Source organism: Frieseomelitta varia, unplaced genomic scaffold (assembly GCF_011392965.1).
Source record: "Frieseomelitta varia isolate USP_RPSP 00005682 unplaced genomic scaffold, Fvar_1.2 scaffold_68, whole genome shotgun sequence".
NCBI lineage: Eukaryota > Metazoa > Arthropoda > Insecta > Hymenoptera > Apidae > Frieseomelitta > Frieseomelitta varia.
This window is the reverse complement of record NW_025110456.1, coordinates 1,617-12,636: the sequence shown is the minus strand read 5'-3', so window position 1 is coordinate 12,636 and position 11,020 is coordinate 1,617. Positions and strand designations below refer to the sequence as shown.

The 11,020-nt window shown below is 32.3% G+C and overlaps 1 long non-coding RNA gene across 1 annotated transcript; it reads left to right on the top strand.

Moving 5' to 3' along the window:
- The first annotated feature begins 5,964 nt into the window (after positions 1-5,964).
- LOC122535156 lies at positions 5,965-8,359 on the top strand. Its single transcript, XR_006308109.1, has 3 exons — positions 5,965-6,179; positions 7,737-8,068; positions 8,148-8,359. It is a non-coding gene; the product is annotated as an uncharacterized LOC122535156 (long non-coding RNA).
- Positions 8,360-11,020: the final 2,661 nt, after the last annotated feature.

The following is an 11,020-nucleotide window of genomic DNA, read 5'->3' as shown; positions in this document are numbered from 1 at the left end:
TAGATGAAGGTCTCTCTCTAGGTTGGGCATGAAAACTGTCACCTACCCATCCTAGGGCCGGTTCACACGCTGCATGCTTAATCTAGTGATCGTCATCGATCCATTGGTTATAAGCTATCTTCACTTGCGGCTTGTGAAGATAAATATATTTGGAATTTGTATATGATGAATGAACACTGCGGGGATTCGACACCAAATGAGGGGCCCTTTCCCTGGTTACTGGCTGAAGAGAGAGAATGGAATTGAAATTGAAGTGAGGACCTGAACGCGAAGATCCCCAGTAATGTGGGAACTCCAAGACGTTGGGAAACGTCATAAATGTAATCTATGGAATTCATTTTGAAGGGCTAGGAGTGTTGATGGTGTAAGGATGAAGGAAAGTGAAGGTAAATAGGTAAGGTGATGGAAGGTTCTGCGTTTCGTATCAGAGTCGCTGTCTAGACTCATCAGTGGGGCTGATAACAGCGATCCTTTACACCTCAGATGTTTGTTATAACTACTCGCTAGGCTGGACGGTCACCCATCCTAGCAGTGTTCCGCACTCTGCTTAACGTCGAGAAGATCGCTAGACTTCGATGCTAGGCGCACAGCCACTTGCGGCTTGTACGAGTCAGTATTCGAAACTTGTACTCGAGGAACTATAGGCCGTTACAATTCGTTTCCTGGAAATACGGTTTTCTACTTAAAATTCATGTTCTCTGAATAACTATAGCCGTATTTTGCTGATATTTATATCTTCACTCGTAGAATAGATCTGTAATATCTGTAATTATGAAAATATAAGTACTCTGTATAGTAACATTCTTTCTTAACATTTTTCATTAATTTCTATTTTACACTTATGTATATGATCATAATTACATTCATTATTCTTAAATGTCATTAGCGTTCTTTTTAACCAGTTGTGCCACAGATCAAAAGAATATAATGAAATTAACTTTTTAAAATTTTCAATAATTGCAGTTTAAGCACAAAAATATTAGTTTTCTCTTATTGTATATTTTTCTTAAATGATTTAAGTTGGAAATAACATTTATTTTGCAATTATATGTCTTGATAAGTACAATGTCTATTAAGAAACAAATAAACATAGTATACATTTTATTTTGATTATTAGTTCACTCATTTATCATTCAAGGTTATTTTTATTCTAAAAGTTATTATTCAAAGCTATTATTAAAGATTATTAAAGATGGTTATTAAATAATGCAAAGTAACAATACATATTTACTCTATATGCGATGACAAGTCTGAATGTACTAACTGGTAATTGGTCTGATCATGTAATTCACTTGACCTCACTTACGCAGTAGGTCTAAATAATTTCTTTTAATATTAATTTTATATCTTTTTTTATTATGTATATATGATAATATATATATCTTGTTACATCAGTGCAAACTAATTTCATATTTCTTATGAAATTTTTGCACTTATAATTTTATTTAGAATCATGGTTGTATATTATGTAATATCAAAGAATTTCATAGAGCATTTCTTTTTATACAGTAATATCATTTAATTGTATTAATATAATATAACATAAAATTTAATTGTATTAATATAATAATATAATATCGTTGCTTTAATTATTTGTAAATTAAATATGAGTTATATGAATTATATGAATTGCATAAATTTATTATTAACAGCTTGAAGAATTAACTTTGATGGTTTGTTACATGTATCTTTGTTAGTAAATAATATATTACTAATAATTCTAATACTGAAAATTGTTTAATTTTAATAAAGTATTCAATTAATTTTATACAAAGCTCGTTCTTCAAGTATCAAGTACAGTGACGGAAATTAAATACAGTTTAGAAATTTTTTTTTAACAATTTGAAACAATTTCTTTGCTTGGACGTTATATGTATATATTTCAAATCATTTGAGGATACTTATTTACATACGATAAAAATCATTTACAAATACTATACAGTATTTACAAATATTATATGCGTAATTTATGAACTTATAGAATTATCCTGATATTTAACTTCAAATATATTGCAGAACATTAGTTCAGTAGTTGTTCGAAATCAATATAAAAGATTTTCAGTATGATAATAATTTAGAATCGTACTGTCTCTGTTTTCTTTTTGTCACGTTCTATTTTTTCTCAAATAATAATAACATTGCTTTCTGTGAAAATATCGTTTAAAGTACTTCGATCGTGTTACACAGATTTTTTGTTAACGAGCATTTTTCTTTCAGAACTTTACGAAGCTTATGTTTCATCGAAGAAACACTTCCACTGCTTTTTCTTAGCTTACCGCGATATTTTCATCGGGAACTTTTTTCTTTTACTTACTTCAGCCCGTTCTATTGGTCAACAAGAAGTACGATAACCTGATAAGAGCAAAAGAAAAAAAAAGCAGTGAGAAAGCACTTCATATTTAGTTGATTATTCGTTTAAGTTGTTTTATCTTTGTGCGTTCTTTAACTTTGTCTCTTGGGATGAAATACCTTTCAAACGGCTTTGTTTTTATTATGTTCATCGTATTAATCCGGAAGTTCTTATCTTGTGCTGTGATAAAGCACACTGGCTTCTACTGGAACAGACGCTCTAATAAGATTTATATATAAAATTTTGTTGAACGTTGATGAACGTTACTCGCCAATTAATGGCTTTTCGCTATGGTGCTTTGCTATTTGACTTATTATACATCACAATAAAATTTCTGACGATAAGAATATTTTACAGAATTTAATCATTAATTATCGTGATTGATAAGTGATAATTTCAATAGTAAATAAAAAGATTTTATAACATTTAGTTATAAATGTCTTTTCTAAGAAGACAATTTTAAATAGGATTGGTTCCAGGGCGAAAAATTAATCATTTGCGTTTTTTAGACGCAAAAATACCGACGTGTCTTCATTTATTGTATTTTCGTTTCCCTGGAACATGTTCTCTTTCGTTTCATCAAGTTGAGCATGATTTGAAATTTTCCTGCGTGACGTTTCCTTCATCGTAATCGCCGACAATTTACAACGCTTGATAAACACGACTATGTCTTATTTTTCGCGCATAACTTAACATCGAGCTAGCAACAAAAGCTACGCGCGGAATTCTCTCGCGATGAATTTCACGATAATTTATACACATCACGCAGCTGCACGTTTCAGTCATTTTGTTTAATCTTTTTTTTTTTATCGCGATGCAATTATTTAAGCAGAAGGAAACAGAAGGGCATTTTGATAATCCTTTTTTTGTTTTTGTTAACCAGATTATATATGCAATTGTATATTTTGAATTGAGTGTGCGCGTGTGAAAACCATGAACAAAAGTATTAGCACAGATCAGCTTCGCTTGTAAAATGTAAATTTGGAAAAATACGATACTTTATTATATTTCTTTTGTAAAATGTAACTTTTAGAAGTGAATGGTATGAATCTTTATTTTGAAAAATCGTTATAAGAAATTGAAATTTCTATCATCTCTTACATATAGTGTCTAAAATATAATACTTCTGTTTTGTATTGGTTCTAAAAACATTCTACAATCAGTTCTTATATTATTTTTACGATATATTATCTTAATATATAATAGAATATAAATATGTATATACTGCAACTACGAAATAGTGATACTAATAGATATTATTTTTTATGCAACATATAATTTTTAATTTTTAAACGTCTTCCACTTTTTTTTTACAAATAATGTTTCTTTTCTTAGAACAGAATGACAAGCGGATTTTAAACTAAGACAAGCTATATGACGTGAAGTGACTGGTTCATGGTACGAGTATTTTGTTAGTTAAATGCCAACAGTCGAGCATGATTGTTAAAATCACAACCCGCAATTTGTCGTTTGCAGTTTCCCACAATGTCGCGTTGTTCTCGGAATATCCATCGTCACACCTACATTGTAACGCATCATATTTATAACTGTTGCGCTGTTATTCATTCCTCTGTGAACCATGCACACCGCAAATATATCTGCACGATTTTCAATTGATAGCACGGAAATATGATGCACATAATATCATAAACTAACAGTCTGCTAACTTGGAGGTTGTAAAGTTGGATGAAATTTGAGGAAAACTATATTGAAAATCAATACGATGCGGTGTAATAACGATACAGAGAAATTAAAACAAACCATATTTTAAAAAATAAATATAATAATTTAAATTTTATTCGTGATTTATATATCGTTTCAATTTTATTTATCTAGTTGATGTTCAGTTTCTTTAACATACTAACGGATAGAAGAAAGTTTAAAAGTTTAGTTTTCATAATTTCACAAAATGAAATTAAATTTAACGAGAACAATAAATAGATGATCGTTATTAATTTCTGATAAAGAAATATCTGGTATAAAAGTTATTAATTTTCATTTGTAGACTGCGCGGATTTCTGTGCATTTATGAAAAATCTTAAGAATAAAGCGTGTAAAATATAGTGTCTGCGGTAACAATTTTCCATCAAGGTTCTATTTTTTTTTAAACTCATGTGAAAATCCGCAATCTAATAATACATTTGTATCCGACTAATTTTAGAAATAGATTTCTAGTCATTTCTAATCTATTTCTACTTTCAAGGAGACATTATACAGTTACGTAATATACTTGAAAGAGTATAATTATATGTACAGCGCTTGATTGCAAGAGGACAAAGATTAAAGACCAGACAGTGACCCTGTGACGACTTTGATGAAGTTAAAGAACGAAAAGAAACAGCTGCGAGACGTTCAGTAAGAGTCTCACTTTTACGAGAATTAAAATGTATGAAGTAACTATGTATAACTAGGTAATTGTATTATAATTTAAACTGATTTTAAGCTCTGGGTGACGCGTAATAATTTTTTTAAAATCCTCAATGGAAAATTGCTTCTCGTTCTTTATTTTTTTATTTTCTCTATCTTCTTTCTTCTGTCTTTATTTCCTTTTCGTTAGCAATTTCAAACTTATCGTTTACTTATTCAAAACATCTCGTTTTGCTGGCATGCTGATTCAATTGAATATTTAAATTGGAATTCGGAGGAACGACGAAAGACGCGAAAGCATTTCTCGCATGCAAGTGTGCAGTTTACAGAATAAACTGTGAACGAAACGGCAATATTGCCGTTTCAAACGAAGTCAATCAATTTTATCAAAGCGATGTATTTTATTGTGAAAAGAGAATGTACAAGAAGGAAATTGAAAAAGAGCTACAATGATGTGGCATCGATAAAATTAACCCATGATTTTTACACGTCGAGTATTTTCTTCTCTTTTTTTAAATATTGTTATTAGTTTTAACTTTGTTTTGATCGTCGTGGGAAATACATTCTAAAATACTTTTTTAAAAGCAATTTAAACTTTAAATAGCACATTTAAAGCGGAACTTAACTCGATAAATAAGAAGCTTGAAATATCGATAAACACTAAAATAAAGTAAAGTGTGTCGTGAATGAATTATACTAGTATTCCGCAAAATATTTTTTATTCTCACGTACTACGTGATTTCAATTCTAGCTTTTACTTTTTCGTACAGCAAGTAATTTAATATTTATTCAATTTATTCTATTACTTAATGTTTGCCAATTTCTTTAATAATATTAACATTATTAATATTATTAATTAATTTATTCAATATTAATTTGATATTTGTGATACGTAATTTTAATCTCAATTGCACAATGTAGTACTTGACTACTTGAGTACTAGGGGTGTGCGAGAACCCAAAAATATCGGGAATCCGATGGTCGGGTCGGATTCTCGAAAAAGTCGATTCCCGAAAATTTCGAGAATCTTTCGAGGCTACCGTTTCTCGAACTACTCTACAATTCTGTATAGCAGTCTACGAAATATGTAAATACACAGTTCAATTTCTTCTGCCAGTGAAATTATTGGAAACACGGATTTTAAGAATCGTGTGACCTGATGTAAACGAACGTGTGACTGCGTGTTTCGTACTTGGATATTATGTACGCTGTTGAGCAGTATCGCTGAGAAATTCGGGAAGCTCGGACGTATATTTCAAAATCTGTGTGAATTTAATATAGATTAAAAATCTTTGAAAAAAACTGTCGAGTGATAGTGATAGTAAAGTTGTGGTGGCAGGAAGTAGTGCGGAAGATATCGTGCAAAGGAAGAAGATAAAGAGAAGCTCTGTTTGGGAAACACTTTCAAGAAAAAGACGATACAAAGGCGGAACGCACACATTGTCACCATGAATTTTAAATTGTAAGTATGCAAATACTACTGATTTATTACGCCATTCGAAACATATGCATCGAAACATAAGTACATGTACTAGAAAAGAAACTGAATCGATATAAAATTTGTCGCTGGTACAAAATGATACGCGAAAGATTGTTAAACCAAAAGATATAGAAGATACAGAAGGAATTGCTCGAATGATGATTTGCCACCTTTCGATATAATTAAAGGCGTGGGCTTTTATTATTTTTGTTACCAATCCTTTTCCGAATTCCAACTTTTTCGGGAATCCCGACTTTCTCAAGAATCCTGATAAATTCGAGAATCTCGAAATTTTCTCCCATCCCGACCCCGAAGAAATTTCGTATTCCCGACCTGACCCGATATTTCGGGTTCTTGGGTATTGAGTACTCTAAAATGTGGTGCAGGTCTCTTGGAATATTTAACTCGAGGGACATCCTGTTTGAGTGTCCAGCAGTAATCAGCCAGCATATTAGCATTCTACGTTGCCTTACACGTGCGAAGATATTTCCCAAATGATTGCAGGATCACCTGTGAACGATTAAACAACAATGTTTGCCGATTTCGATCGCTAAACATTGAGTGATAAAATTCTTTAGTATTAGGATTTTATTTTTTTGAATACATTAAGTACAAATTAAATTCACTCTATAGTTGAATAAGTAATTATTGTCAACTAATACAAAGCGCTTTGTATTGGTTAAAGTTTTATAGAAACACATAGAAACAATAATTTCGATGTTTGAATATTTTCAATCTAAGGAATTCGTGTATTTGAATTATTTTTTTATTGGTGACTACGAAACTCACGACTCAGGAAATCGATGGCCACGTAAATATTGAAAGAGGGTCTCCAGTGAAAGTTCTTGCTTCTGTTCTGTTAATTCTTTAGTATGCTCTCAGCGGTATTTGGTATCTTGGAAATACTTTATCAGGGGAAGTTCTTTTATCGCTTATTGGCTCTATACTGTGTACGTTCTCACGTTTAATGAGGTTTCTTTAACAAAGTATTCATAATGCATTCTGAGAGGCCGGCTGCGACAATATTAAACTTTCGTATTAATACTTTTTATAATACACTCACACCTGGACAAAAACACTGAATTAATAGCAGAATTATCAAGTAAATGGAATTTTACTGCCAAGAAAAATTTGTACGATTATTAAAAGAGCAAAATAATAAAAAAAGTTCCATAATTTATTTTTTTATTTGTTTTATTTATTTATTTATTTTGTAGTTCTATAAAAAATTTTAACACAATTTATTATTGTGTTCTAAAAGAACATAAAAAATAAAAATGTAATATATTTTATTCATATTCTAACTAAAAATGTATTTTTTATATCCAGGAAGAAGTTTAAGGTTTAATTTTTTACACATTACGAAACTTACAAAAGAAGTTTACAAAATAAAATAACAATTTTAATCTGTGTAAGTTCCAAATATATTGTTGATTCATTTAGCATCACAATGTTTAATCACCGTGAAATAGTTTATGTTACAGGTTAATAGTTTATGTTATTTCCATATTAGAAACTAACGTGAATATGCATTTTTAGATAAATCGAGATTGCAAGAAGACGGTGGTAGTGGAACTGCGCTTAATATCATCCCTGGAACGTGGAACTCCGTCTGGAACGAGCGTAAAGTTCTGGGATTCTGTCTAATATTCCCTAGGGCTGTGAGACATCGTTCGGCTCGATCTCGGAATTTTAGGATGTCTGGCATGACTACGAAGTCCTGGAACTTCGATCGATACGCCCATGGAGACATGGAAGTAGCATCGATCCATTCTAAGACTAGAGGATCTCTTATGATACTACTACTCCCCGAGGATGTAACATCTTGCTAGATAATACTCTAGGATTGTGGGGCTTCGTACAGAATTTTGGTAAGCAAGATTCCAGATCTTTGCCTGGTGCACGCCAGTAAATTCTAGGTGAAATCTGCTTGATCTTTACAATCTTCAGATCTTCGCGTCTTACAACGGATGTTGATGTTGGACCATGAAACCAGGGCCATTGGACACTGTCCAAATAGCACCATGTAAGTGAACTTTGATTAAATAACTTTGATAACTTTGATTTAATTTGTTTCGAAGAACAATTTACATAATTTTTGTACTTTCGGATACAAAGTTTTCACACAACGATGTGAAATAATGTTATGCATATTCTGCGATCCTATACCATTGAAACCTTTTTTGAATCATTTCTTTTTTCATTAAAGATATTTTGTTATATGGCCTGTGCTATTAAATGTTTTATACATCAACATTTGTCGATCCTCATTTACCACGGCTGTACAGATTCCAACAAGGTAATTTACTATTAGCATTTTTAATTTATCACGATAGCAGCGATGACTAGATCATTTCACTAAGAAGACAATACTGTTATTCGGATTTTGTGGTCTAACAGGATAGCTGTATGATCGGATTGATAAGTTTAAGAATGATAAGTACAAGTATACAAATTACTAACTTTGGAAAATTCAATAATGAAAGAGTTATTAAACATACTGTTTTCTCGGTACCGCGTTATACCTGTTGAAAGCAAACGAATTAAAAAAAAAAAAATAAAATTCCAACAAAAAGGAGAAACAGGAGAACGAAGCAATCTATCTCGTTCAGTCATCACAATATTTATTTTAGAATATTCGTAGTCCCTCGCGCTCTACACGCACGTCGAGCACGAGGTCTTACATAAAAAGTTTTTGTGCTCTATCATTATGTACAGAGAACAATCACGTTGTGTGTCCGAGAGTAATTACATTCACGTAAGAATGTGTGGCCACCGCCCGGCCAAAGTGAATCGGTTTATTCAGTTTGTTTCGCGCGAGGTACCATTTTCAATGACCCTTTCCCGTTCTGCTTCTCCGGCGAACACCGAAAAAAACTGAAATCTCGACCGCGTGTCCGCTCACGGCCACGCTTCGACGTCAACGCAATAATGAAGTTATCGATTGTAGTATCAAAAATACACGGCGGACGAAAATTATACCTTTTGTGCTTTTTTTTTTTTCCTATTGTGTATCGTTTTTCTTTCTTTTTCTTTTTTTTTTCTCTCCTTGTTTTCGTTTTTCGATATCGGTAGCGTCGCTCGTAACATCGGGCTTGTAGCATCGGGTTATTCAACTTTCAGGCCGTTTTCGCGAAATATCGACGACACAACACCCTCTCTCTCTCTCTCTCTCACTCTCTCTCACTCTCTCCGTTTATTTCTAAATTCGGGTCACACGCTTCTATATATGTATTGGATTGTCTTCTGTGCGAATCACGACGTAACTCTTGAACCGGAGCATATATACGTAGCACCTAATTCCATTTTGCACAAACGCGACTTATCTTCGTCTTGTATATTTCGTTTATTTGCGGCGAACGAGCTCGCGGCTAATTTTTCGTTTTAACGGTGGTGCTTTATTTGCTATATCTGTGTCGCGGCTTGTTCTGTTTGGCTAGACGGAAACAGGTATCTCGATTTCTGTGCTAATGTGCTCAGTGAATAGGGAAATTAGTACGTTCTAATGAATTTATTGAATTATTAATTACAATAGAGCATCGAGCTCGTACGAACTTGCCGGAGTATAAATATTTTATATAATAGGAGTCCATTGACCCTCTACTCTACTAATGATTTTTCGTTCGCATAACAAAAGTACAGATTCAAATAAGTGTAATTCAATCGGCAAGAGTTCGTTTGATCGGGTATTAGTTAAAATTTGATTCAGATAAATGAAGTTCCACTGTTTCTATTATACTTTTTTAATGACTTCATGTTTATGATAATTGAAGTAATTCGTTTGAGAAATGTAACTTTATGAATTATAATTCGAATTTTTGTATTTATAATGTTGTTGTATTTATAATAGGTTAATCTCTCGAAATTTGTAGAATCTAGAGGAAAGAAACGTCAATGAAAAACGTATTCAACGAATTCTAACTCTTTAAGAAAGCGGACCTCGATAATATAAATTGATTGAACAAATGATGGGTAGTCTAATAATTAATATTTATATTCAACTACTTATGCCACTGTAGCTAATGAATATAATTATCATTAAATCGATACCAAACATCCTTACGTATCCCATTAAATCGTACCTGGCTTACTTGCGAACATCATCGTTCGATGTAGAAAAGAAATTAATAAATTAATAAATTTAAATTAAATTAATGACATTCACATTCGTACATTCCGGCGCGAGTTTCCATCGATTCATCCGCATATTGGGGGGTATCGTTTAATCGCCCGATTTTACCAGCGACTCGATAATGTAAAATGACATAATGCAAATGTTCGTGAAATGATCATACATACTGTAATGTCGATCGTTATTATTATTATTATTTTTTTTTCTCTCCTTTTGGTTTTTCTCCTCCAGTTGATCTTCACGTGTACGCACGAAAGCAGAGGTTCGATAGATAGAGATTTAATGTCCGAGTTCCTAGGAGACGGTGTCCTAAAATTGTTACGCGTTATTCTCTAACTTTTATTCCCTAAAGACATCATTTTTTTTTTTTTTTTTTTTCTTTTAGCTATAACGACATCGATGACGTATGTTATTCTCATTTTATCGTTTATCGCACGATTACAGCACGAGTTCCCTATATCTTTCTTCCGTTGCTCACTTCTTTCCCTCCCTCTTTTTTCCTTCGTCGTTCAAATGACAAAGCCAAAACTCAGATGCTCGTTATTAAAAATCCCGCCTGGTGGATAACCGTCGTTATTGCTCGGATCAAACGAACGGAAATTCAATTGTCAGCAATTTCGTCGCAGACAGACGTGCTTACACCGAATGATATTTTCGAGGAACAACAATATCTTGTTTAGGACAGCAATTT